Source organism: Anas platyrhynchos, chromosome 4 (genome assembly GCF_047663525.1).
Source record: "Anas platyrhynchos isolate ZD024472 breed Pekin duck chromosome 4, IASCAAS_PekinDuck_T2T, whole genome shotgun sequence".
Lineage (NCBI taxonomy): Eukaryota > Metazoa > Chordata > Aves > Anseriformes > Anatidae > Anas > Anas platyrhynchos.
Window position 1 is genome coordinate 15,964,133 of NC_092590.1, and position 21,766 is coordinate 15,985,898.

At 45.3% G+C, this 21,766-nt stretch overlaps 1 protein-coding gene across 23 annotated transcripts in view; it reads left to right on the forward strand.

Annotated features, from left to right (window-relative positions):
* The window catches only part of ADGRL3 (adhesion G protein-coupled receptor L3), a 524,429-nt gene that overhangs the window by 9,202 nt on the left and 493,461 nt on the right, over nt 1-21,766 (forward strand). For 4 of the 23 annotated variants that reach the window (XM_038178123.2, XM_072037067.1, XM_072037071.1 and 1 more), the window contains exon 1: nt 5,727-6,807. The exons of 1 other annotated variant lie outside the window; for it this stretch is intronic. The gene's annotated coding sequence lies outside the window, so the exon portion shown is untranslated. Of the gene's footprint in view, nt 1-5,722; nt 6,808-21,766 lie in introns of those variants that run through there. 18 more of the 23 variants (XM_072037072.1, XM_072037068.1, XM_072037070.1 and 15 more) reach the window with 8 other exon arrangements.

Genomic DNA, 21,766 nt, shown 5'->3' on the forward strand with positions numbered 1-21,766 from the left:
TTCCTATGAAAGCAGAAATTCATGACTAAAATGGGAGATGTCTTTTAAAAACAGCTAAACTGAATCTGCAAAGACTAAAATGCTTTAATCAAATTATGTGGTATGCATGACATCTCTACATAGCAAGTAAAAAAGCATTATTAGCATGAGTGTTTTGAACATTAAAAGCCCCTGTGCAGTAGCTTTTTTATTTTTCCTCTTGCCAAGAGGCTTTCATGTCTTCATACGAGACAGCAGAGCCAGCCTGGCCACCCAGGCTAGCCCCAAATGTCAAATTCCCATTGATTTATGTAGGGCTGGTATTGGGGTACCAGTATCCTGATGCCCAGGCAACTTGTGTGGTACTGTTTAGGAGTGCAGGAATCACAGAATCACAGAATCACAGAATTTCTAGGTTGGAAGAGACCTCAAGATCATCGAGTCCAACCTCTAACCTAACACTAACAGTCCCCACTAAACCATATCCCTAAGCTCTACATCTAAATGTCTTTTGAAGACTTCCAGGGATGGTGACTCCACCACCTCCCTGGGCACCTCAGAAGAGGCCCACATCTGGTCCCCCATTTCTGGAAACCAACTCCAGCAGGGAAAACACACCTCCTGAAGGAGGAGAGAGACAGAACTTGCTCTTTTCATTCACCCAGCAGAAAAGGGTTCATACCTTAATCCTGAAGCAAAGCTGTGTGCTGGGCTACCAGGCATGTGCAGGGAGAAGCAGGTTGGGGTGGGAACCGTCTGCTCTTGACTGAGTTGGAAGCAAAGGGCTTTGGCATGCTCTGCACACACAGCACAGCTGCTGGCATGAAGTCTGTGGGAGGAAGGTGATGCAGGTAGCAAATGAAAATCTTACTCAAGGGACAAGATGAGGTTTGCAGGATCTGTTAGGAAGCCCATTTTGTTTATTTGTATTTTGGTTATTTGCCATACATATATATATATACATTTTTACAGTTGTTGTATTTTTGTTATAACAAACTTCACGTTGGAAAAATAACTGAAAAGCAATCCACATAACACTTGATCATGAGGTAAAGAAAGCATTGGGAAATGTATCTAGTAAAGGAGAACTGGCTTAGAAAATAAAAAGCCTGAGTGTGTACCCATGAACTTGTGCAGATGACGTGCATCTCTGAGAGCAAGGTAATCCATTACAGAACATAATGGCTCAGTGACAGTTGTTTATGGAAGTTCATGAAAATCTGAGAGAAAGACAGAAAATAAATGGGACACAGATATTCAGAAAGAAAGAATGAAAGAAGGAAGGAAAGAAAGAAAGGAAGTAAAGACGAAGGAAAGGAAGAAAGAAGAAGAAATGAAGGAAGGGAAAAGAAAAAGTCAGTCACAGGCAATTACAATCCATTGAACCTGATTTTAATCCACAGTAAAATAATGAAGCGGTTATTAAAGCTCTGCATCTACCTGGGGGATAATGAAATAGGCAGCCTGCACTGGTGGGTCGGGGCAGCTCAGGCACTTTTTTACTCCTTCACTGCTTTCTTCAGAAGAATGGCAAAATTGGTGGCTGAGGGGAACCTGCCACACTGACAGCACTAGGTTATGAGCAAAGCACGCTTCAGCCTGTTTTATGAAATGAGATCTGGCTCTTGCAGTTAATTCAAATTGCTTTGGGTATGAGCACTGTCACCAGGATTGGGAGCAGACTGAGGGAACAGGCTTTTATTCACTTGTTGGCATTGTCATGTGGAGACTGTTTCTGGTGAGGCAATGCGATGACAAATGCTATATTTTGTGTCTTTATTCATGATTTTTTGTAGGGAAGGGTGAAAGGATCAGTTATTATATTTGCCAAAAATACCACAGGAGTACTTTACAAACACTCCTGAAGAAGAAAATAGATTGGAAACCCAAAACATTGGGTGAGCACATTCACATAATGCATCTGGAGAGCATTAATTTGAAATCGTGATATTTTTTTCCATGTGAGAAAGAGTTCTGGAAACCTCTAAGGATGCAATTTGGATCTGGCACAGGTTTTCCGGTGCAAAACACCAAAGTGAGTTTGAAGACCTAAGGTCTGTCTGTCTGTGTGAGGAAAAACCCGAGTATGCTAGGGTGATAACGGAGAGAGTCTTACAAAATGATAGAGCAGCAAAACAAATTAATGCAGTTTGGGGTTGCCAGTGCAGGTAGGTTATATCCTTCAACAGCAAAAGCTAACTCTTCTTCATGTATGGAATATGGCATTATATTGCACTACCTCGTTGTCTGTTTTTACAAAACACAAACTTGAGGGTATTCAGATTCAGAGAAGAAAAGATGTCAATGCTTGGAAGACTGATACACAAGAGGAAATTAGGTAGCTTTAATATATACCTTATCTAATCAATAATTAAGCAAAGGAAGGGTAATGGTTTAAAAATATGTAAGAGAGGGATAAGTATTTCAGATGATGCATGGTCCCAGTTCAGCACAGTACTTAAACACATGGACATATCCATCAGTTCTGCAAAACACTGACATACGTGATTTCAACGGAGCTTAAGCACATACCTAAATTTAAGCATGCACTGAAGTACTTTGATTAATTGGGGCCATAACCACAAGTAATAGGATGAAATTAAGAAACGGAAAATGTAGACTGAACAGCAGGAAAATCTTCCAAATGGTGAGATATATGAGACGAGGGAGTAATCACTCAAGGGAATTGGTAGAAACCTCATCCCTGGACACCTTTCAATTTTCACTGGACAAAGTAGCAAGAAAATATCCTTTAAGGAAAAATCTTGCAGTTGCCTGTACCGGAGACTACAATGGCATGACCCAACAAGACTTTTGTGTCTCATTTTTTTTTTTTTTTTCTGGCTTGATTGCAATATTAAGCCCAAATCACACTTTTAATGTGCAACCATGGGCTGGTGACTTTCTGAAGCTCTTCCTTGACTTGCCCTGAAATTCTTTGTTTTGTTTTTGTTTTTGTTTCATCTTCATAATATGTAACACTACAAGAGGAAAAAAGAAAAAGACTATAATCTTAGTTGTAATTTGTCTTTTTCACTTGCTGACTAAGCACTGATTTAATTCTCGCCTCTCCATTAAAACAGAGCTTCAAAATACATAGCAAAACTCATTTCAACTTGTATAGCTTCGTTCCATTCCCAGAGCAGATATGGTGAATATCATCAGAGAGGTAATCATATTTTGGAGAATCTCATATCTCTGAGTACCCCAACAGAGGTAGCAATACAAATTTTGAGGGGATAAGTGTTTTTTCCTTTTTTTTTTTTTTTAATTTATTATTATTATTTATTTTTATTTCTATTTATTTATTTATTTTCCATGTGGCCCCTGGAAGAAGGCCTGAGAATGGAGCAGTAGATTCCCTAAGGCTGAAGTGAGGGCTTTTCCTACCAGAGAGAATAATTTTGCTGAGCCAAATGCAGAGCTTGAAACACAATGGGCCTTTTAATTGTTTTAAAACCTACTTTTACGTAAAGTAAACATTTGCAGAAGGCTGCACACTGTTTGCTTGGACTTTTGGGGTTATTCTTCAGCCTTGTGGGAGAGGCCAGGTGTTCTTTAATATGACTTCACACAGGTCTACTGGAAGTGGAAGCTCTTGAGACAGATCTGTTGTAACTTTAGATATTTTTTTTTTTACCTGAATTTCAACATGGTGGACATTATTTTCTTTATTTTTGCAGCGTCGGTGAGATGCGCCCTGATTTTATTATTGAGAAAACAGTGTTCATGTGTCTCAGTCCTAATTTTCCACAGCACATTAGTACTTCCTTAATATCACTTTTTAACATAAAATACGCACTTCTGTGCCTATCTAACCAGCAATGCAGATTGGAACATGTGTAGGCATTCTTCTGACTCATGGTCTGAGCTAGCAAATGAGATGAAGTAATTCCTCTATCCCACTGAAAAGGACAGTTTTGCAAGGTTGCACGGCCTCTGCCATTGGACATCCTTAAGATTTTGTTAAAGAAACATGTGGCTGGGATAACCAATGTGGTGGGCCTTGCGCTGGGCCAGTTGCATGGACTAGGTGGCCTCTTTTGGACCTCTCCAGCTCTCCGGGCTACAATTTTTCTACATTCAAGAGCCAGCAATACAATGTCTAAACAGACAGTTGTGGTCACTGTTAAGAAGTACGGTGTGTTGCTTGTGTCAGTACTTAGGCACCGGCCCATGTGGTGGCTGTGCATGCTTGCGTAGTTCAACATGGCCACCAGCGTGGCCATCCAGCGTCGTGTGAGACTGTTTTATTTGGTTTGCGTCTTTCTCTCCAAAACTAAAGGTGAATGGACAATGAGGTCAGGGAGGAAAACATTTATTATGTTTCAACTGAGCACCTTTATTTCCAGAGGCCCGTTGTTAGCACTGAAGAAAACTGTTCATGCTGTAGAGCAAAACAGAGATTGCATCCCTTGCCCAGATTGTCTGTGGCTCTCCAGAGAGCGTGGGATTCACATTTGAGGAGGGGAGCAGGGGATTGGGGGCCTATCTTGTTTAATGTCTTTATTGATGACCTAGATGAGGGGATTGAGTGCACCCTTAGTAAGTTTGCAGATGACACCAAGATGGGAGGTAGAGTTGATGTGCCAGAGTGTAGGAAGGCCCTTCAGAGGGATCTGGACAGGCTAGGCTGAGGCCAATGGGATGACGTTCAACAAGGCCAAGTGCTGGGTCCTGCACTTTGGCCACAACAACCCCATACAACGCTATGGGCTCGGGGCAGAGTGGCTGGAAAGCTGTGCAGAGGAAAAGGATCTGGGGGTGCTGATGGATGCTCGCCTGAACACGAGCCAGCAGTGTGCCCAGGTGGCCAAGAAGGCCAGCGGCATCCTGGCTTGTGTCAGGAATGGTGCAGCCAGCAGGAGCAGGGAGGGGATCGTCTCCCTGTGCTCTGCTCTGGTGAGGACGCACCTCGAGCACTGTGTTCAGCTTTGGGCCCCTCACTACCAGAAGGACATCGAGGCCCTGGAGCATGTCCAGAGCAGGGCTACGGAGCTGGTGAAGGGCCTGGAGCACAAGGCCTGTGAGGAGCGGCTGAGGGAGCTGGGGGTGTTTGGCCTAGGGAAGAGGAGGCTCAGGGGAGACCTCATTGCTCTCTGCAGCTACCTGAAGGGAAGGTGTGGGGAGCTGGGGATTGGCCTCTTCTCACAGGTAACCAGTGATAGGACTAAAGGGAATGGCCTCAAGTTGAGCCTGAGGAGATTTAGATTAGATACCAGGCAGAACTTTTATCTCTCGGAGCAGTCAGGCGCTGGAGCAGCCTGCCCAGGGAGGTGGTGGAGTGACCGTCCCTCGCAGTGTTCAAGGAGCGCCTGGATGAGGTGCTACGAGATGCGATTTGGTAGCTCAGTGTGCAGCATTGGTGATAGGAGGGTGGTTGGACTAGCTGATCCTGTAGATCCTTTCCAACCCCGAGTTTCCACGATTCTATGATTTTCCACCTGCTGGGGAGCTCTCCCTGGGTAGGGCATTAAGAGTGCTGGTACCCAGGCAGCTGCTGGCAGCGAGACCGCAGCGTAGCCCCCCCGGCGGTGCAGAATCCACCCCGGAGCAGCCTGATCCCGACACCCTGCCTTTCATTGGCTCTTTCGGGCGGGGATCAGCGGGCTGGGCAGCCAATGGGCAGGCGGGGAATCCAGCGGGCGCTGTCTCCCTGCGGGGCGGGGGTCGCGGTGGCCGGGCTGGGCGCGCTGCGGGCCGGCTGCTAGGTGGAGCCCGCGTCCACGCAACCCAGATCCGGGCCCTCGCCGCTCCCCTGCCCCTCGGCTCGCCGCCCGCCCGGCTCCGTGCGGCCGCCGCCGGGCAGGGCAGCAGCGCCGCGCCGCCTCCCGGGCCCCGCTGCTGCGGGGGCTGCGGTTCCCGGCTTCTTCCCCCCCGCCCCATTTCCCTTTCCCCACAGCCGTGTGCGAGTGTGCACCGTGCCGCCCGCGGCCGTGGGCCCCCCCCGCGCCCGCTAGGCACGCCCGCCGAGCTGAGCAGCTCCGGGGCTGGCGGTGTCCGCAGCAGCAGGAGGAGGAGGAAGAGGAGGAGGAGGAAGGCTTCGGGGTGCCCGGGGGGCTGAGGGCCAGCCGCCCCCCTCTGCACGGCCGCCTTTGTGTCGTCCCCGAGCCCCGGCGGAGCGAGAGGCCGGGGGCAGGGTAGCGGATGCGAAGAGCGGCTGGTGCTGGAGGAGAGGAAGAGAAAAAGGGGGATGGTGGAAGATTTCTTGCCTTTTTTTTTTTTTTTTTTTTTTTTTTTTCGGTGGTCTCTCTCTCTCTCTCTCCGGCAGCGGCTGTGTGCTTCCCCAGCAGCGAGCAGCAGCAGCAAGCAGCAGCAGCAGCACAGGCAATGACTGTGCCGCATCCCAAGCGCCTGGCCGCGGGTGCCGGCTCCGGGGCCGTGGCGTTGCCCTGAAGTTGCCCACCTGGAGGAGGTAAAAGCCGGGGCTGAGGTCCCAAAAGGGGGTCGGCGACGACGGCGGAGAGGAGGCAGCGATCGCCTCCCCCATCCCCACACACCCTCCGTCCTCCGGGGGGGAGCCGGCGTCGCAGAAGAACGAGGCTGTAAAGGAGAGACTTTTTCTTCTTCGTTTTCATTTTTATTTTTTTTTCACCTTTTTTTTTCCATTTTTCCTTCCTCGGGCGACAGTCCTTGCTTCTCGTGTTCCCAGCCTCCTATCTTTGGGGGGGGGATTCGGTACTGTGGCCAGGTCTGCTTCCTGCCTCCCCCCCCCTCCCCCCTGTTTTTTTTTTTTTTTTAATGGATGGATTGTGGCAGCAGCTCCCTGCTGCAGGTTGTTGAGGAGCCGATGGGGACTTGCATCTCAGGAGCCGGAGGTGACTAAAGGTAACTAACCACCCCTACGGATCGATGCTCAGCAGCCCTCGCCTGGCCGTGAATCACCCCCGAGCCCAGCCCTGCCAACCCGCCTGGCTGCGCTGGGCTGAAGGGTGCCGGCTGCCCTGGGCAGGAGCTTGGATCAAATGGTTTCATAATAAGGATAGTTTGCCTCCAGGAGAGGTGCCAGGGGGCTGCGTCCTCCAGGTAACGAGGGAAACATCTCTGGGTCTGCATGCTGGAGGGCACAGCGGGGACCGGGGTGTGCTGCTAGCTGCGAAATGCCTCCTGGCTCCTCTTGGTTCCTCTTGGATCCTCTTGGTTCCTCTTGGATCCTCTTGGCTCCAGCCAGGTTTGGAAGGGCTGGCTGTGGACAGCGAGGGTGGCGGGTAGGCAGAAGAGCCCCGATGGGTTTTGTTCCTGCTCTCCCTTCCCTTTGGCTACGAAAGGCACCACCGCGTTGGACTGGTGCTGCCGTTATCCGGAGAAATTCCCGAGTTTTCCTGGCTGCTTGGTTGCTCGCCCCTTCGTGGATGTGTGTTTCTGTTTAATGGGTGAAGGGTGCCTCCAGAAGCACCCGCTTTCCTGGATGGCAGGAGGCGGTGGGTGGATGGACGGGGGCCACGGGTAGGGATGTTGCTGAATTTGGGGTGCATCGGGGGCTGTGTGTGCGTGGACGTGGGGTAGGGCAGAGGTCTGCATCCAGCCCAGCTTCCCTGGGTTACAGGTAGGCGCGAGCCTCTGTTTGCCTTACAGCCAGAGAGGGAAACGTAGGCTTCAGGTAGAGAGATGCCTTGCTAGGAATCTTAACATGAGTGCTTCTCACCTCCTGCCTGTAAGATTGTGTTTGCTGGCTGTAACAGTAGGGCTGGCATTCAGCAGAGACATTTTTTGAGTAAGCAGGATCAGTATGTATGGGTGGAGGATGAGAATTGCATTCACACCCCCCCCCCCCCCCCTTATTTGTTTGAGTTATTTGCTTGCTTAATTATTTATTTGCTTTTCCCTCGCAATCATCTTTTGACTGTTTAACTTGGAAATATGCTTGTAAGCCTGACGATTGCTCCCTGCCATGAGCCGGAGAGCAGTCCTTTCCTGTCGCCCAGTTTAAGGAGCCTCGCTCAAGCTGCTGCCTTCATGGCTAACGAAAACCGAGGTACAGTGCCCCAGAAATGTGTCCTGGGTACCTCAGCTTTTGAGGTCTGTGGCTGATCAGCAGGCTTGTGTCCAGAGTTGGCCATAGGAGCCGCACAGTCGTCATCGTCAACCCCCCCGCCATGCATTTACTTGTGTTTTTTTTTTTCCCCTTTTCCCTGTAGATAGGCAGATGTTTGTTTTTGCAGGAGGGATTGCAAGGTAGGAAAGGAGCCTCTCTTTCTCTCTCCTTTCCTGATAGGCATGTGATTCTTCTCTCTGCTGTGGTTAAAACGATTTTTATATGGCCAAAAGAAATGGCTTGTTGTGTCATTGTCGCTGTAGTATTCGCAGCTTTAGTCAAAACAACGGAGGTCTGTTGTATTTACTTTCCTGTTTAGATTACTCATTGGGAGGTATTAGCATTTTCACTCTCCCAGTCCTGGTTCCAGGCAGCTAGCTGCTTCGGAGGAGGCTGAGATGCAGGAAAAAGGGTGAAAATGCCATTTATGCCTGGCTATAAGGCAGAAAGGTGGTCTGCTGGCATGCTAGTTGCAGCTTCTTTCTGTGTTGTGGCATGCATTATTCCAGGGTGCTAGATCAAGATTTTCAAAGCTGGGAAAAAAAAAATAAATTAAAAAAGTTCATTGGAGTTAAAAATAAATGCATTTCTTTTTGTTGTGGAATGCCGTCTCCTAAAGATTGCAGCCAATACTGCTTGCTTGGTATTGAGTAGTAGCGTGTGCCTTGTAGAGCTCATTTATCATAATTTCCAGGGGTTTGCGATATGAACAGGCTTCTACTGTGTATTCATTAGGAAAAATCCTTCCACTGAGTTTTATGGGGTAAACCAGGTGTTGCAGGTTAAAGAGGCTGCTGTCAGAAAGCCTGCAGTCGTCACTTAAGAATACCAGACCAGGAAGAGAGCAAATCTGCGTGCCCGTGCTGACGGTGGGTGACAAAGTTCAGATTAGGGCTCTGCTGTGAAGCGGTATTTTTCTAGGGGTAAAACAACTGCTCTCAGGTTGCAGGGGGCGCGGTATTAGCAGAAGGGTTACAATCCCCTTGTTGTGGTGGAGGCTGCTCCGGATGGTTAGGAGTACTTCTCCTTTATTTAGTGTGGTTTTGCTACACAGGGACTGTTGTGTTGGTACCTGCCAGCAGGAATAAAGCTGACACAGGTCTCTTGCGTGTCTGTTTCCAAAGGGACTGAAGTTTTCATAAAGCCAGAATTGGCCCACGACTTCGGTGTGATTCTGTTACTCAATAAAATACGAATTCCCTTTTCTTCTGGGGGCTGTTAGGAGAGGATATGTTTAATTTTGCATTTAATTCCAGAGCAAGCTGAGTGACGGTGCATATCGATTACACTCAAAATTTGGGTTACTTGGTTTCCTGGTGCCCTCTGGAAATCATGGAGCGATTTCTTCACCCAGGAAACTTGTCCCTTAGGGCACTTGAGGCCACGTGTGGCAGGGGCTGGGTCTGTCCCCTGCCCTTTGTCTGCTGCAGCTGGCGCTCAGCGGCCGTGCATCCCCCAGGTTGGGATGCCACCAGGGTGTGCAGCCAGGGGCGACGCAGTGGAGGTGCTCAGCTGATGCCTCCTGGCATTAATTGCAGAAGAGACTTTTGCTCCCTCAGCAGAAAATGAATCGCCCTGCCCACGAGCGTGGAAAAAAAAAAAAAAGTAAGCCAATGCCCTTTCCTGGTCGGGAGGGAAACGCAAGCAGGTTTTTAGGTGAAGATGCATGGAGGCTGGCAGCTGACAAGCTGGGTGTCTGCACGCTTCACAGTCCCAGGGCTGTGGTCCTTAAGGTATCTGCCCTGCCTGGTGAAACCGCTGATGGTTTTCCCAGCGAAGCATGCAGCCGGAGATCTTAGCTGAAGATTTTTATACGTTTTTTTTTTTTTTTTTATGAGGCTGTCTGCTGTTGCATTCTCCCGATCACCTCTTCCTTTTCAATTCATTAAATGATATGCGATATGAACCCATTTAGCTGCTGCTGTCTAATTAGATGCACTTTCTCAGTGTGCTCGCGGAAGGTTCAGAAGCATGGAAGCAAATTTGTTACCGCTACTCTTTGAAGCAAGAGTCATGGAAACAGAGGCTCTCTAGAAAAAACAGATAAAGGTATAAAAGCAGATGGACTGCATTATTGGCCAGCGCTGGAGAGCAAAATGCATGACCTTTAGCCTCGGTCAGCACGTCAATTGGGGAGCATGGTGCTGCTCTGAGGGCTTTTCACATTCAGAGCATGAGTGTCTGCATCATCAATACGAGTAAATGAGATGCACACAGGAGAGTGCAGTCTTTGTAAATGGAGTAGTCCTGGGAGTCGCTGATTTATTATTGCAAATTTTGATACTAATAGCATTGGGACTGGTGTAGATCGACTCGGAAACTGTTTCACGTGTGGCATGGTATAAAGGATGGGCTGAAGACCAACGAAAGAATTGAAATTCGAGGAGGAAGAATGGATCAGGGAAAAGCTAAAATATGGAGGATGGGCACAAGGCTTGTTACGCTTTTAAAAAGAAGAAAACTTATTTAATTATATTGCTTGTTCGTTGTAGAAGCAGCTCAGTGCTCTGATTGGGGTGGTTTTGACAAAACTTCTTACTCCTTGGAGCATTCCTGCACATCACAAGAGAGTGTTGGGAAAACAACTCAAGAATTATTATTTTGTAGGAGGTGATGCTGCTGCTCTGTGAGCCGGGCAGCACAGCATTGACGTGTTGGCTGGGAGAATGCTGAGCCACCAGGACAGCCCTGCAAAGTAAACAAGTGTTTTCCTGCCACTTTACATGAGGCTGCTTACCGGAGTGGGATATACGTGGTGAGCGTTGAAGAGCTCTGAAGAGATTTTCCTGTAACTCATATGGACTACTCGTTCTTCCCTGCTGGCCCCTTTCTTTTTTGACAGATGCACTCCTGCTGGGATGTGAATACTAGAAATGTACCACGTTGCCAAATTTTGCATGTATATACACACTTCAGTCTCTGCTATTTCTATAGGCCATGCTTTCAGATGTCTGTATTACGGAGCTGGGAAACGTGTTGTTTATAGCAGTTCATTGCACCCTGGGTTATTTGTAGGAACGTAACTGTCCCAGGCAAGACTTGCTGGCATCTGACTGCGTCACTTCCTAGGGTCGTGTCTACCTTCACAAGTCTTCGTCAGCATCCTCGCCAGCACTTTATCAGGCACTCCAGTCTCTGCTTGGGATGCATGTGAATATGTCCTCGTTTTTGTAGGTGCCGAGATCCTCCAACGTTCCCCGATCTTCTCATGTCTGCAGGCAGTGGAAGCTCCTCAAAGCAGACTGCCGAAGTAGAAGAGGAGGAGGAGTTTGCTTTTAAGCATCTACTTCTAATTCTTGGCTACTTTAATGACAAGGAAACCACCTCCTACTCAAATCTGTGATGTGATTATATCTGAGACGTTACCCATTGCCTGTTTTTAGCCTCCAAGTTTGCGGTGTAATGCTTTCTTTACATTTCTCACTAGATAATATCTGCAGTGCATGGTCTGAAATGCGTGTGTTTCCTTGGTTCCTGCCAGCCAGCCAAACGTTCCTTTTTAAGATGACTTGTCTAAAGACACCTTGGTTTCCATCGTCGTTTTCCCTAATGAGTAAGAGTCTGTGGGATTCAGTCACCTCGCTGCGTGCTGCCAAGCAGCAATTTCAACCAGTTTTGAACTTTGCAAGCGGTCTATACATAGTCATTGCTCCCTGTGAGATGAATGGGTGCTCCTCTACTGAGTAATGCAGCAGGGCAGAGATCGTGATTTCTGCAGAAGGCACATATGGGATGGGAACTGCAAAGCTGAGACAGCAGACGGATTGGGAAATATGAGCCCAGTGTGCAGGCCCATTTTTCCTCAGTGGTCTTTTTGGAGAGCCTTCTGACTTTGTAAGTCAAGCACGTTTACCAGTCATTGCACCATACATCTGTAGCTATAGGAAGGAAGCTAGCTTTTTCAGGCAATAAAATTCATCTGGAATTTGTTCTGTACCGCTGTATTAATTATTAAGTAGTGGTCAAGATGGCATTTTTTCAATAGCTATATTTATAACAACTGTGTAACAACATAGTAATAACTATGTTTAAGTCTAGCAGAGAAAGAGGAACCAGAAGATATTTTAAAATTACTTTTTTTTTTTTTTTTTTTTTTTTTAACCTTTCATGTCTACTTCTTCAGGCCTGTAGCTGTCCAAGGGAGGTGCCACTATAGCTGTGATCGAGCTCCCACTGTAGTTGCTGGTTGATGGAGAGCTTCTTTTGGCTTCAGCCTGAGCCACTTCAGGTGCAGGAGAGGGAGAGGAGGCGTCTGTGATAAGCTCTGCATATGCTCAAGGAATACCATTGCAGAGCGTGGTGATGGAAATATGACCCATGCAAAATACTGCGTCATCTGTAGTTAATGCACTGGAACAGAAGGGCATCCTGTCTGAACCTGCAGGCAACAGCTCGTATTGTACGCTAGTGAAACCTACCCTAATTTATCTAATCTGAAGGTCTTGGCTGGTTAGCAAGTAGTTCTGTGGTTGTTCTTTTGTTTGTTTTAGTTTTCTAATGTGAATTATGAGACGTGAAGATGGGATAATGATTTTTTTCCCCTGCTGGAGTAAAGGAGCTGATGCTCAGGAAGCCTAGATGGGGCATCTTTTCAGACACATGCCCCCACTTCAGCATCACATTGCTAGTAACTATATTGGAGTAGCCTTGCCAGAGGTGGTATTTCCAACTGAACAAAGCTGCGTGAACAGGTGGAAAGTAGAAGAATGTGCAGGCTTCTAAAATCTGCTTATGAAAACAGATACAATTAAGACATGTTTGTTTCAGACCTGACATCTTTTGGTTTCAAGGGGTGTGAAATAGATAGCATTCAGAAGGAATCAGAGAAAATTCAATGACTAGAAATTTGTTACTATTACAGAGTATCCATTAATGTATGGCCCCACACTACCACATTTTCTTTTTTTTTTTCTTTTAATAAGCATTTCAGTCAACACTTGAGTTGCATAGGAAGCATTTCAGTGGTTATAAACCTAATGCTTCAATTCATTGCAATGGATACCTTGCAGGGAACATATTTGAAATACTTGGTACTATATTTTAAATAGGTGGGATCATAGCTTTCCTACTATTAATTGGAATAGCTTACCGATTTGATTGCAGTTGCATTGATTTACACCAGGTAAGAATCCAAGTAACTGACTTTAAGCTTTCTCAGTGGAATTATGTGTTTCTTAAACTTGTGATGAAACATGAACATGAACGTTTTCTTACAACAGTGCAAAGGTAAAATGAAGTGAATATGAGTGCGTGTGCTTTTCCTGAAGTGGCATGCTTAAAATGCGATGAATGCATTGCCATACTATGGAGTCCTGTGCAAAGGTGCCAGTGGTTACTGGTGCTGCTCTGAACAGAGTTCTCCTCTAAACCTCATGCCTTCAGACTACACTTTGGAGATGCTCTAAGTGGTAGAAACCAGCAACAAGTTGTTTCCTTGTAATACTCATCAATATAATAAGCCCCTTCTCTATTAACACTTAACCTTTCCTACTCCACGGGAACCAAAGATCTAGTTGCAGACACGAGGAACTTGAATGAATGGACGCTGTTTAAAATTAGAGGGCTAGAAAGCGTTGTGATTTTTTGGGGAGCAGACACAGAGCTCTGGTTTTTGGGTCTTTTGGACAAATAGAGGGCTGCACCTATACTCCAAACATATGCTGGTATGTGTGTGTTTGTGTGCTTTATTTGTGAATGACGCTGTTGATTCATAGAGGTCCTTTTAAAATTCTATTGCTGGAAAATTCTCTATCCCTCTTGATTCTTCTGACTCTTCTTCACATTCTAGAGATGTAGATGCAGTGATGGACAACAACACCAAAACACTTTTTTATGGTTTCAGTTTTGGCTGTGTTTCTAGGTTGGTGGTCAGATGCCAAAATAAAACAAACCTGGCAGAAAAATAAAACAAATTTTGCAGAGACAGCCTATTTTCCAATGAGTTACTTGCATACCTATAGGCAACCTGGATAAAGGCGGAAGCAAAAGGAAGGTGCTGCAGGAGTGCATTTAGGAGATATCACTTGCATCAGTAAGCTTCAGCTTTGCTTACAGCATCGTTACACGGCGAGGTGAGACCGTGACTGTCCAATGCTGAAGATGTTTTAATCCATAACCACGCTAGGAAGGGCCAGGACAAGCTGACTTCGAGCCTGCAAATCTCAACAGCCACACAAACATTTCCTGGCAAAAAGTGGCTTCAAGATTGTGAACAAAATCTGCAGCTGAAGCAGTGAGGATGGTCCTCACTGTGTAGGTTTCGCAGGCTCTGCGCCTGCTCCCGGTGGTGGGTGAGCGCTCAAAGAGCCTGGCACAATGAGCTGCGGGCTGTTGACTTTTTTAATGTACCCGGCTGGTTGTGTTCGAGGACACCGGGAGAAAAGGGAAACGTTAAGCAGAAGCGACACCCCCGTTCTGTTTGATCGGCTTGTGTTGCTGTTTACAAGCCCTGCAGAGGCAGCGCGCGTTGCTATTCAGCACGGTGTCAGGAGCAGAGCGTTAGCCTAAGCCTGTGAGAATAGGGGAGGGACCCGAGCCCAGTTTTTGATGTTCTGCATGGGTGGGTACCCTGAATACTAAAATGCATTTCAGTGACAGCTGACCCTGTAAGGAGATTTTCAATAGCTCTGTGTTTTTTTTTTTTCTTTTTACTTTTTTTTTTTTTTTTCCTTCCTTCCCTCAAAGCCATTCCAAGGACTGCTGGGGAAAAGCAAAAAAAAAAAAAAAAAAAAAAAAAGCACCCATCGAAGCCGTCTTTTGAATAGGTTTCAGTGTTGGATAGAGTTGAGAAGGGCTTCAGAGATCATGTTAACTCCTCTTACTCCTTTTCTTTTACACTGCTTTAACATCTGCGTGTGTTACTGTCACATCATCATTTGGAAATTCCTGTCACTCCTTTCAAAGGAGAGAGTTGTGTGTATGCTTTTTTCCTTTTTTTTTTTTTTTTTTTATTAAGAGGTATATACTGAAGGTTTTGTATCGAGAAATATCAGCCACGTAATGCAAATCCTAATTTGCGACTTCTGTCTGTGTGTTCTTTTGGGTAATTCTCCCCCCGCACCAGTAACAAAAGGCTTTTGGGTTCTGCCCTGAATGACTCTTTATGTTAAGGCGAGGTGCACAAGACTGGTCTGTAATTATGTAATAGATGGTTTATCCAGACCCCAGCCGTTTTTACCTCCAGCACACCAGACTAAAGCTAAACTGGATGCCGTGCCTCTGCTTGACTTTGTTTGGAGCCGTGTGTGATCTGAATTGTTATTCCTCCAGATTTAGGATGTTGCAATCACGGCCTTTAATCATTTGGAAACGCGGTGTATATATTCCACTTCCTTCCGAGGGAAATTACGATGTGACTACTGCACTTTAAACTCCCGCAGCACGGCCTTCTTCAAGGAAAATGTCATTTTGGATTATTGTTAATGGATGCAGGTGTGTGGAGTGGTTGTGTGTGTCTTTTTCTCTTGTTTTTAAGGACAATAACGTTACGGGCTGCTGTAGTTGGTGTAACTCAGAAGTGCTGCATGTCCCTGTGTAAAGCTTACCCCGATAGGTATTTGAAATACGGTGATTAAGCTGCACAGAGTGATAATTTGTGACCTTTTGACGAGCAATCCACAGTTACAATTGTAATGTACTTTATAGATCTCTTTAAGTAGGTCACCAATTTGCAATGAGTCTTCCTAAAGCCTGTGTAATGCATTTCGATTGTGGGAGCAGGGAGCGCTTCTCCCTAACCTTGCTGATTTTGGAAGGAAGGCTAAAATGTAACAAGATAATTGCATCTGTGCAAATATCCTTGATTTCACAAGAAATAAGGGTCCGGAGAGCGCTTGACACTGTGAGCAGCTCCGTTCTTGGAACAGGGCTGAGATGTTCGCTAACTCATCAGCACCAACAGAAAGATGTTGTTTGTGCCAGGCTAAGCTAAGGATTTGTAACTTTCCCATTCAGGGGAAAAAAATCTGGGTCTCTGCTGTGTTCAGCATGGTGTCTGTGAAAGAGGTGTTTATTGGGGCGTTTCAAGCTGGGAAAAAGGCTTGGTGGGGGGAATGTCTCTAGAAGCTGCCTCCCGTTTTGTCTCCTCTGGCTCTGGGAGCAGCAGATGGGGGGGTTGTCATCTCCAGCATCTTCACGCTCGATCACTTTCCGTGAGCGAAGGGCAGACCAGCATAACCCATGGGCCTGGCTGCAGGGGTGAGGATACAAGCCTTTGTCTGACCCTTTTCAAGCAGTGGGCTTGATCACAGCTAGGGTCCAGGGTTCTTCCCAAATTCATGTAATTTCAAGCCTGTTTCATCAGTAGTCATTGTGGTACAGCTGTCAACTTAATAAATGAAATAATGGAAAGATGTAGTGGATGAATTAGTGATGAATGTTATGGGAGTCTGATCTGTAGTAATATTGATGTATTTTGTAAATGTAGTAAAGTAACACTGCTTCATGAACTGGTCCTTCCCCTTACTGCTGCGATAAAATGAATGGGAAAGTGTATGTTGACCTCGGGGTGCCAGGTCCACTCCTGATTCATAACTAAAATAAGTCTGTGCAGCGCTGCAACAGGAGCTGTAGCCAAACACAGAGCAGATAATCATGTTTTTTTCTTCAGTAAATCAGTTTTTCTTTTATACCGTAGACTTTTATGTGGGTGGTTCCTCACTGACCACAAAAGATGTGTTTTTTGTTGCCTTTCTTGTGCATTCTCTATTGAATTAGCAGAGTTATGCAGTTTTGTCTGTCACACTTGGGTGGGATACTGCAGTGATTTAATTTAAAATGAAAGAGAGATGTCTTCATTTTAGGGAAAACCACGGTTAAGTGGTGAGAGTAAGCAGGTCTAGCCTTTACCAGAAACCCTAATTAGAAGAAATCCCATGTACGGTTGACCTTGACTATTGAGACAACCCTCAAAGAAGAAAGAGCACTAAAAATTAGTATGCTGCCAGTGCTGCACTTTTATTATTTGACGTTATTAAGCAAACTTGGTGTGTATTTCTTTTTTGAAGCGTTTGATTAAATGTGTGATCTTATCTTGGTGAAATGGCCCGCTGGGCTGCAGACAGTGGTGTTCAGAAATGAAATTTGTTTAGAGCCTCTGAACAGACATTTATTCAATGAGACCTTTCTTGAATAATAGATGACAGAGAGATAGCTGTGCAACGTGTTTTTGGGTTGGGGCTTTTTTTTTTTTTTTTTTTTTTAAATGTGTAGGGAGTTGCAGTGTGATAGCAGGCAGAAGATAACACAAGTGCACAGGAATGAGAATCAGATGCATATGTAGAGAAATTATCCTGTCGTACCTTGCAGCAGAGATTTGGGACCTTGCATTTGATGTTGTTTTGGGCAAAATCAAGCCCTGATTCTGCTAAGGGTTGCATTTGGGCCAAGGTTTGCATGTTTTGGTGTATTGCTTGGCATATCAGGTGATGCATATGCATCTCTAACTCTGTATCAATAATGTTATCCTCTAGCTAGAGTTGTGAAGATGCTTAGATTTTGTGGAAGTAAAAAAAAAAAAAAAAAAAAAGGAAATATCAAAACCAAAAATATAAAATAAAATCTCTAAACAAAAAAAGCAAAGAGTTTGGTCGTTGACCCTTGGGGTCAGCATTATCAGAGATGTGATTTTATACATCTGTTATTTTTTTCCAGCGAAATAGTCAACTTCATGATAGCTTCCCATCCAGCTCACAGGGATAAAATTTTGTTGAGCATGTAGACTGCACAGGATTGTCAGCTATCAACGTGCGATTACATGCCTCCCTTTTCCCAAAGTGAAGCTGAGAAGGAACACGGATACCTGAAAATATATATGTTTTTATTTTATTTCTTCCCCCAGTAGCAGAATTAAAGGGATATGCTGTGATCTCTGAGGATGAGAGATGAGTGAATTTTCTGAGAAGCTTAGTCTTTCCCTGCAAAAGGGCCTTTTTTTAGACAGAAAGTTTGCTTTCGAATGAAAGGAGTCCCGGAGTGCCTCTGCTGTAAAACTGCGTTTTGATCAATCTCCATCTGCCCCAGTGCTCCCCTGCATTGTACAGCAGCTGTCTTTACATCAGGTTAGATGGTGATTAAGCAATTTCTCCTTCCAGAGGTAAAACCAAAGCCTTCCGTTACATGAGTCGGGAGAAGATGTGAGCTCGATGCCTTAATGATATGCTGAGGTGCGAGGTTTGGACTCTTAGCATTTGATGCTCCAGCTGCTCATCTTCCCTGCTCTTTGGGTAGTGCGGTTATTTTTCTTAAAGGCTGCAGGGCTCTCAGGACTTCTGGATACTTTTAATTACAGAGCCATTCTTCTTTCCTGTCACGCAGCTAATCCCAGGAGATGCCAAATATCGACTCCTGAGACCGGTTGTGAAGTAGGGGAATTCATGCATCTGGAAATCCTGCCTATTTTGCTACAACACTTGGCTCAGCTTGGGGGATGCTTTCTGTTTGCAAGGTGCCTGGCTTTGCAAGGTGGTTTCTGTATGTGGTATACTGAGGAGTACAGCCTGTGAGCATTACATGTTATGGGCACTGTTTTTTGGCTTATTTTAAAGAGTTATTTCATAGATCTGAAGCTGGACACGAGTCTTCTCTGTAGCAGAGGCAGCAAGCCCAGAGCCGTGGGTCAGAGGACACCATTTATGTAATAACACCACATATTTAATACACATCAGTGTATATATATGTTGTATATATATATTTTTTTTAAATAATTCTTTCTGCAGGTGAAGCTTGCACATTAAAGGACAGCCTGCTGGCAAAAGTAATGGTCCCATTATGCTCTGTTTGAGTTTGAAGTCAGTCAGGAAAATTAAGATGGAGAATTGACCAGGCTCAAGTCTATTTGCCATCTGCTCTTCTGTAGAAGTAACTCGGTCTAAGTAACTTCATATGGAGTGGTCAACAAGGGAAGTTTCAAAGCTGAGTTTGTGGCAACGAACTGGAAATGGTAATTGGATGTATTTTTTTTATTTATTTCTTTTATCTTTATGTAAATGCTGCGGAGCATTTCACCTAATTTTGAACTCTTAATGGGACTATAAAATGAGAAGGAAAATCCATCATGAATTTTGAGATGTAGCATTTTTTTTTTACTAGTGTTGCTTCTAAAGATAAGCCCATGTTTTTAATTAAAAAATAATAATAATTACATCATCTGCTGGGGGTGCTGTATATGTTCATGCTTTGGATGCTCTGCTGATGCTTCCACTGCTGGGAAATGTGGTGATCCTTGGCAAGTGAGCACGGGATCTGTGCTTCTCCTTGTTACAAGAGGCACTGTTATGGTCCTGTTGCCCGACCAGAAAGGCAGAACATGAGGACTTTGTGTGAACTTTGGGGCTCTGGTTCCTTCTGAAGGTCCCATGTGTAGCAACACTGTTTTTCCTCTTGGTGGTGAAAACCGAGGGGAAACTGACCGTGCTGGGCGTTGAACAAAACATGTGAAAAGGGGATAGTGCCTGTGCTGGAGGCAGCACAAGGCATCTTAAAGGAGGCTGTAGCGAGGTGGGGGTTGGTCTGTTCTCCCACGTGCCTGGTGACAGGACGAGGGGGAATGGGCTTACGTTGTGCCAGGGGAGTTTTAGGTTGGATGTTAGGAAGAACTTCTTTACCGAAAGGGTTGTTAGACATTGGAACAGGCTGCCCAGGGAAGTGATGGAGTCACCATCCCTGGAGGTCTTTAAAAGACGTTTAGATGCAGAGCTTAGGGATATGGTTAGTGGGGACTGTTAGCATTAGGTCAGAGGTTGGACTCGATGATCTTGAGGTCTCTTCCAACCTAGAAATTCTGTGATTCTGTGATCTTGCTGCAGTGTATCCTAATTATTCCACTTTGTAGTGCTGCTTGCTTTCTGTTACCGTGTTCTTTTTTCTTGTTACATGATGGTTTTCTCCAGTGTGAATTAATCACCTCTCGTCATTTAGCAGCTACGTCTTCTGCTGGATTTGGGGTTGTGGCTGTGGTTGACGGGAGAGCTCGTCTAACCTCTCTTGAACTCACTGTTTCTCTGCCACGTGTAGAGTGTTATGGCTTAAACCATGCAAGTCTCACATGGCTAATTTTTGGCATGTTTGGGAGCAAGAGACTAATCACAGCCGTGCAGTTACTGTTGTGTGTGTTTGCAGTAATAAGGTTCAAAGGTGGCTGTGTAATTATGTGAAGTTCCTAGCCTTCTTGCTAATTTTCTGCTGATTGAGGGGGGAAATGAAGATCCCTTCGTGCCCTGACAAGTGTCTTCCCTTTCAGCGAGGCAGGTGCTGGTGTCTTAACCACCCAGGGTTTTTCCCAGTCATATGCCTGCTCTATTTTCTGGAGAGTTTATGCACTTTTAGACTCATCACGTCGGGTATTTAAAAATAAGTGTATCAATTTATCCTATTGTAGCATAGACTGATTATTTAAATTAAAGAAGAGGACATCTCTCATCGATAGTGCAAGATAAAATACTAGATGGTAGGAGCACCATTTTGTTTAATGCAGGTCTGTGGCTTTGGTGCTGAGATTTCAACAGCTGGCAAGATGCTTAATCATCTGGGAAGACCTGCTAGGAGCCACAAATTAATCACGTTCTGATATCTTGATGTTCTCTCACAATGTTTGCATTGCAGCATTCAGCTATAGGTGCTGATTTGGCTTCACAGCAAAAAAAAAAAAAGCCAGCAGCATGTGCTGATGGAGGAAGATGGGCAGATAGCCTTGCTGTTAATGCTGTTTTGTGGCTGCAGTGAGCTGGGAGGGAATTTTTTTTTCTTTTGTCTTTTTTCACCATCACCAACTTGCCTATTGGTTCTTATCTTATTTACATTTTAGGATATCAGGCCAATGGAAAATGTATTCCCTTGATTTTCTTGTCTCTGTGTTCCTGTTGTTGGATGAACGTATAATGAAGAGTCAATTTTCTCTCTTGAATTGAAAAAAAGCTGGCTTTCCCTTATGTTTTTGGCTTTGGCCAATTCTCTGAACTCTTCGGAGTGATAGGAAAACGTCCTGTAGTTTGTTTGGGTGGAGGCCAGCAGAGGTTTTCTTGTGTGGGCTTGCTTTGTTTTCCTCAAAAATTCCTCCGTTTCCTTGTGTGTTGATTCAGGCCAGTTGCTGCTGATAAAGTTGTTGGATACAGAGTTTGCAGCTAATTAAAAATAGTCCCTTAGTGAGAGCTGAACATTGTGAACTTGAATTTTCCTGCACTTCAGCTTGGATAAAAGTTTTACTGGTTAAGCAAGAGTGAATTTGCTTCAAGATGCTTGCAAAGACCTGCTTCCTTCAATTTGGGAAGGGATAAAGATGCATTTGAAAAGTAGTCTAGTGGTGACTCATAATATTGCTAAAATATGTGGGAAATTGAAATTTCTTTAGAAGTGCTGCATCTTGTCACTTTTGTGGCTTTCAGAAGTATGTTTGTATTTGCTGTAAGTAGATGTTGCACAGTATGGAGAGAGGCACACGCTCTCTGAGGACGGGGAGGCAAGGGAAGATCTCTGCACTGGGACTCCTGAATGCACCAGGAGGCATTTCTCTCAAATATACGCTTTAGGTACTGCATTTGGTGCAGGAATTCCTGAGCCGTAACACTGTCTGCATAATCTTAATAAGAACAGGAGAGCAGATGATCAGAATTTCCTTCTACCCATCTTTGCCATAGGGGTAAAGATTGCAAGGCTGTTGCGTGAGTATTCAGCCGAATGTGCCTTGGCTGCGTTCAAGTTTCGCTTGCTTTCAGTGAATACCTGAAGGATTATTTTGTCCCGCGTTGAATGGTCTGC